We start from the raw sequence: 5,482 nt of genomic DNA, 5'->3' as shown, positions 1-5,482 counted from the left end.
AAAAAACCCAAGTCAAAAGGTCACATCCTGCATTTGCCTTAGGAGTCGTCCACTTGGCACTCTGCCATGCGTACTTTCCTTCCTTTTGTTCCTGATCCATAGTTTTTGAATACACTTTGACTGCCGCTCTCAATCTTGCCTCGGTCCCTCCTGCTTTATGGCCCTCGGTGGAGCTGTTTCTTCCGAGGAGGCAAGAATCGTGGTTTCTGCAGACTCACACCCACTGCAGTTCATTTCCCCGTAACAGGTAACGAACAGGTAGGAGAAATGAGGAACCTCACCTAGGTGCCGGTCCAGAAATGTCACAATACCATATTAGGGGAGCGCCCAAAAAAGGGTCATTACCTAGGTGAAGTGCTTAGAACTATATCCCAGTACCTCCTGTGGGTAGGACAAAGGAAGGAGAGAACCGTTAAAGAACCTAGAACCTAGAAGCCGTGCTCAGCTACATGTCACGATCAGCCCAGTGGGAAAAGCCAAGGCGTTAGACGTGAGGCACATCAGGCAGGTGCTGAGTCACGTGATATGTCACAGTCTCCTCGGTGGACGCTTCCCAGGAAGAAAAGGAGACACGCATGATCTAGCAGAAGAGACCAAAAGGATGGAACGATGATTCCCGCGGGCAAGACTCCAGGCAATAAAATCAGAGCACCTGTGTGCTGGGCTCTTTCTTTTGTCAGCATAGCCCAGTCAGGAGAGCAGAGTGACCTCGCCTAGGTGCTGAGGCCAGAGGCAGGTCACATCCTCTCCCGTGGGCAAAGAGCAGGCATAACAAGAAAATGGGTTTGAGCTCCCAGAGATACGTCACAGTGGTCTCCGTGGGTGGGGTTCATGCAGGAGACTGACGTCACGTTGACTGTGGACTCAACGACATGTCACAATGCTTTCTGAGAAGAGGTTCACGACAGAAAAGGAACGTAAGTTGGTACTGGGCCCAGCGATATGTGATCGACTCCCATGTGAGCAGATATGAGGCAAGAGAAGAGAATCACAGCACCTGAGTTGGGAGCACAGACGCGTGTCCCAAAGCCCCAAGTAGAAAGTGCCAAGGCAGGAGGACAGTGTCACAAGACCCAGGTGCTGGGTCCCACCCTCCGTCCCTACCTCACTCCCTTCCACCCCCTCTCCCTTCCGTCCTTTTCTCCCTTCACTCCTCCCTCCCCCTCTGTCTGGGATCCTCTCCCCATCTCTAGCCGCCTTCCCTCCCGCCTGGAGAAAGCTGCCCTTCCGTTTGCCCGCGGGGTAGGAGGGTTGTGGGGGCGTGGCCTCGCCTCTGCTCTGCCTTGAGCTGCCAGGCGCTGCTCGGTGGGGCAGACGGCGGGGCACCGGTGTGCGGTGTAAGGTGTGCGGTGTGCGGTGTGCGGTGTGCGAGTGATCGGTGGGCGGAGCGGGGAGGCAGAAGAGGCGTGCCGCGGAAGGGAGAGCGGGCCTGCCTGGGGCCCCGGCCCGGCGTTTCGGGGGCGAAACGCGCCCTCTGCCCACCCTCCTGAAGGACGCGGTTTGGCTTGGGGGCAGGTCTGCGCGGAGGGATGAGAGTTCCGCCCGGGCCGGTCCCCAAAAACGGAGCGGGCTGCCTGCAGACCCGGGCACGCGCAGCAGCCGGCTCGGGACAGAATGACAGCACAGCCCTGCCCTGTGTGCGGGAGGGCAAGACACGCTGCCGGAAGCCGAGCGGGAGAGAGCAATCCTACAGATGTGAAGAATGTGGCAAGGGGTTTATCTGGTTCTCACACGTTCCTGCACATAAGCGAATTCATACTGGAGAGGAGCCCTACAAACGTCAAGAGTGTGGCAAAGATTTTGCAGTATCCTCACACCTTACTAGACATAAGAGAATTCATGCTGGAGAGAAAGCCTACAAATGTGAGGCATGTGGCAAAGCCTTTAACCAATCTGCAACACTTACTACACGTAAAAATGTCACAGTGGAGAGAAGGCCTACAAATATGAAGAACGTGGAATAGTCTTTTACAAGTCCTCAAGCATTACTATATGTATGATAATTCATAATGGATAGGAACCATAAAGTGTGAGGAGTGGGGTAAAGCCCTTAATTAATCCTCAAAGATGACTGATACTGGAGAGAAACTCTACAAACCCAACAGTTATAATGCCTGTGACAACACCTCAAACATTTTCAACTATAAAAGAAATTGTGCTGGTGAGAAATCATAGAAATATCAATAATGTGAGAAAGTCTTTAAATGGTTGACACACTTGATTGTAGGTAAGGTAGTTCATGCTAGAGAAAACTTCTACAAGTATGAGGGATGTGGCAAACCTTTTCAACAGCGCTCTCACCTTCTTGCACAGGAAAGCCTTTATACTTGAGAGAAAAATGTACCAATACAAAGAAAGTAGAAAGGTGCTTAATATCTGCTCACAATCTTACTCTACATCAGAGAGTTTATACTTAATAAAAGCTTTACAGGTGCAGTTTTTTCGAAAGATTCTTCAGAAAATAGAAGCCTTTAAAGTGCTCAAGAGGATTTATTTGGAAGACAAACATGACAAACATAAAGAGAGTTGTAGTAAATTTATTGGCAACACAGATCTTCTACTCATTTTGTATTAGAGGCAAACCGAACCAATTGCTGAAACTTTGTTCAATATCAGAAAATTTATATAGAAGAAAAACCCTGCAAATGTAATAAATTTGGGGAGAAAATGACAGCTTGACAAACTTCAGAGAGTGATAAAAATATATATGAATAAAAGTAAAACTTGAGAGAGTTCATATTAAATATATTTTTGCATATACGGTAAATAGAAAAAACATTTAATTCAAAATGAAGTTATATAAATATCAGAGAATTTACATTAGACAATAAATAATGAAAACAAAATAAAAAAAAAAAAAAACCCAAGTCCAAAGGTCACATCCTGGATTTGCCTTACGAGTCGTCCACTTGGCACTCTGCCATGTGTACTTTCCTTCCTTTTGTTCCTGATCCATAGTTTCTGAATACACTTTGACTGCCGCTCTGAACCTTGCCTCGGTCCCTCCTGCTTTATGGCCCTCGGTGGAGCTGTTTCTTCCGAGGAGGCAAGAATCGTGGTTTCTGCAGACTCCCGCTCACGGCTGTTCATTTCCCCGTAACAGGTAACAGGTAGGAGAAATGAGGAGCCTCGCCTAGGTGCCAGTCCAGAAATATGCCACAATACCATATTAGGGGAAAGCCCAAAAAAGGGTCATTACCTAGGTGAAGTGCTTAGAACTATATCCCAGCACCTCCTGTGGGTAGGACAAAGGAAGGAGGGAACAGTTAAAGAACCTAGCACCTAGAAGCCGTGCTCAGCTACATGTCACGATCAGCCCAGTGGGAAAAGCCAAGGCGTTAGACGAGAGGCACACCAGGCAGGTACTGAGTCACGTGATATGTCACAGTCTCCTCGGTGGACGCTTCCCAGGAAGAAAAGGAGACACGCATGATCTAGGAGAAGAGACCAAAAGGATGGAACGATGATTCCCGCGGGCAGGATTCCAGGCAATAAAATCACAGCACCTGTGTGCTGGGCTCTTTCTTTTGTAAGCATAGCCCAGTCCGGAGAGCAGAGTGACCTCACCTAGCTGCCGGGCCCAGACACGCGTCACATCCTCTCCTGTGGGTAAAGAGCAGGTATAACCAGACAATCGTTTTGAGTAGTTGAGCTCCCTGAGCTACGTCACAGTGGTCTCCGTGGGCGGGGTTCATGCAGGAGACTGACGTCACGTTGACTGTGGACTCAACGACATGTCACAATGCTTTCTGAGAAGAGGGTCACGACAGAAAAGGAATGTTAACTTGGTACTGGGTCCAGCGATATGTGATTGTCTCCCATGTGAGCCGGTATGAGGCAAGAGAAGAGAATCACAGCACCTGAGTTAGGAGCACAGACGCGTGTCCCAAAGCCCCAAGTAGAAAGTGCCAAGGCAGGAGGACAGCGTGACACGACCTAGGCGCTGGGTCCCAGCCTACCTCCCAACCTCCGTCCCTACCTCACTCCCTTCCTCCCCCTCTCCCTTCCGTCCTTTCCTCCCTTCACGGGTCCCTTCTTCCTCTCTGTCTGGGATCCTCTCCCCATCTCCTCCCGCCTTCCCTCCGGCCGGCCCGGGCCCAGAGAAAGCTGCCCTTCCGTTTGCCCGCGGGGTAGGAGGGTTGTGGGGGCGTGGCCTCGCGTCTGCTCCGCCTTGAGCTGCCAGGCGCTGCTGGGTGGGTGCCGGCGGGTAGGCCGGCGGGGCACCGGTGTGCGGTGTGCGGTGTGCGGTGTGCGGTGTTCGAGTGATCGAGTGATCGGTGGGCGGAGCTGGGAGGCAGAAGGGGCGTGCCGCGGAACGGAGAGCGGGCCTGCCTGGGGCCCCGGCCCGGCGCTTCGGGGGCGAAACGCGCCCTCTGCCCACCCTCCTGAAGGACGCGGGGTGGCGGCGGCGTGGGGGCAGGGCTGCGCGGAGGGATGAGAGCTCTGCCTGGGCCGGTCCCCCGAAGCGCAGCGGGCTGCCTGCAGACCCGCGCACGGGCAGTAGACGGCTCCGGACAGAATGACAGCACAGCCCTGCCCTGCCCTGGGTGCGGGAGGGCAAGACACGCTGCTGGAAGCCGAGCGGGAGAGAGGCCACCGCCCTGCCCCCACCCGTCCCCAACCCGCGCGCGCGCGCGCACCTTATAAAGCTCCTCCAGCAGAGCCCGGTATTCCTCCTCGATCATTGGTGGTTCCAACCAAGCCAGCTCTTCCACCTCGTTCAGCTCCCCCGGTGGCTCCGTCTCTAGGAAAGGTCGTGCCTGTTGCTGAAACTCCGGGGTCGACAGGAGCTCATCCAGCAGGCTGGAGGTGAGCGCAGACGAGCGCTCCTCCTGCTCCTGGAGCGCTTGGGAAGGCGCCTGCAGGGCGGGCATCTGCCCCTGCCAGGCGGAGGCCTCCGGAGGTGCGGGCTGCGGCGGCGGAGGTGGCCCGGCTTCGGGTTCCCCTGTCTCCCAGGCCACCTGGGGCCCCTGACCCCAGCCCCACCAAGACCCTGGTGGGCCCTGTGTGGCACGAGCGCACCTTGCCCCTGCGAGTCGGCTGGAGCGGGCCCAAGCTGTCCCACGGAGCACGTCCCCGGCAGTCGGGCGTGCTGCCCGTCCCGCTCCTCCTGGCATGTGCTCGGGCGCGGAGGCCCCCGAAGGCTCTGAGGGTGGGGGAACGCCACTTCTGGAGGAGCCAGGGCGGCGAACCCGAAAGCCCCGAGGGCCGAGGCGAGTTGCCAGGTTCCTTCTGCCTGCGCCACCTGTGCTTGCAGGAGCAGGGGCACGGCCCTTACTGCCTGGCTCGCGCCTGGGCCCTGTGGAAGAGCCCCAGGCGGCGCGCAGGGCACGTGGGGTGCTGGTAGCGCCGCCCCCCACGCCCCGTTGTGGGTGGAGGCCACCTAGGAGGGAGGAGAGCGGCACCCGCCAGGGGCCGTGTCGCCCAGGCCGCCTGCGGGCGCGGGTCCCCCGCCAGCCCGGCCTGGATGCCTGGCCCTTCG

General features: G+C 55.7%; 1 pseudogene; it reads right to left on the bottom strand.

Moving 5' to 3' along the window:
* Window positions 1-4,640: 4,640 nt before the first annotated feature.
* Window positions 4,641-5,479, bottom strand: LOC116547766 (annotated as a pseudogene).
* Window positions 5,480-5,482: the final 3 nt, after the last annotated feature.

Source organism: Sapajus apella, unplaced genomic scaffold (assembly GCF_009761245.1).
Source record: "Sapajus apella isolate SASKATOON/1434 unplaced genomic scaffold, GSC_monkey_1.0 scaffold4568, whole genome shotgun sequence".
Lineage (NCBI taxonomy): Eukaryota > Metazoa > Chordata > Mammalia > Primates > Cebidae > Sapajus > Sapajus apella.
The sequence above is the reverse complement of the archived record's forward strand: the minus strand, read 5'-3'. Positions and strand labels throughout refer to the sequence as shown.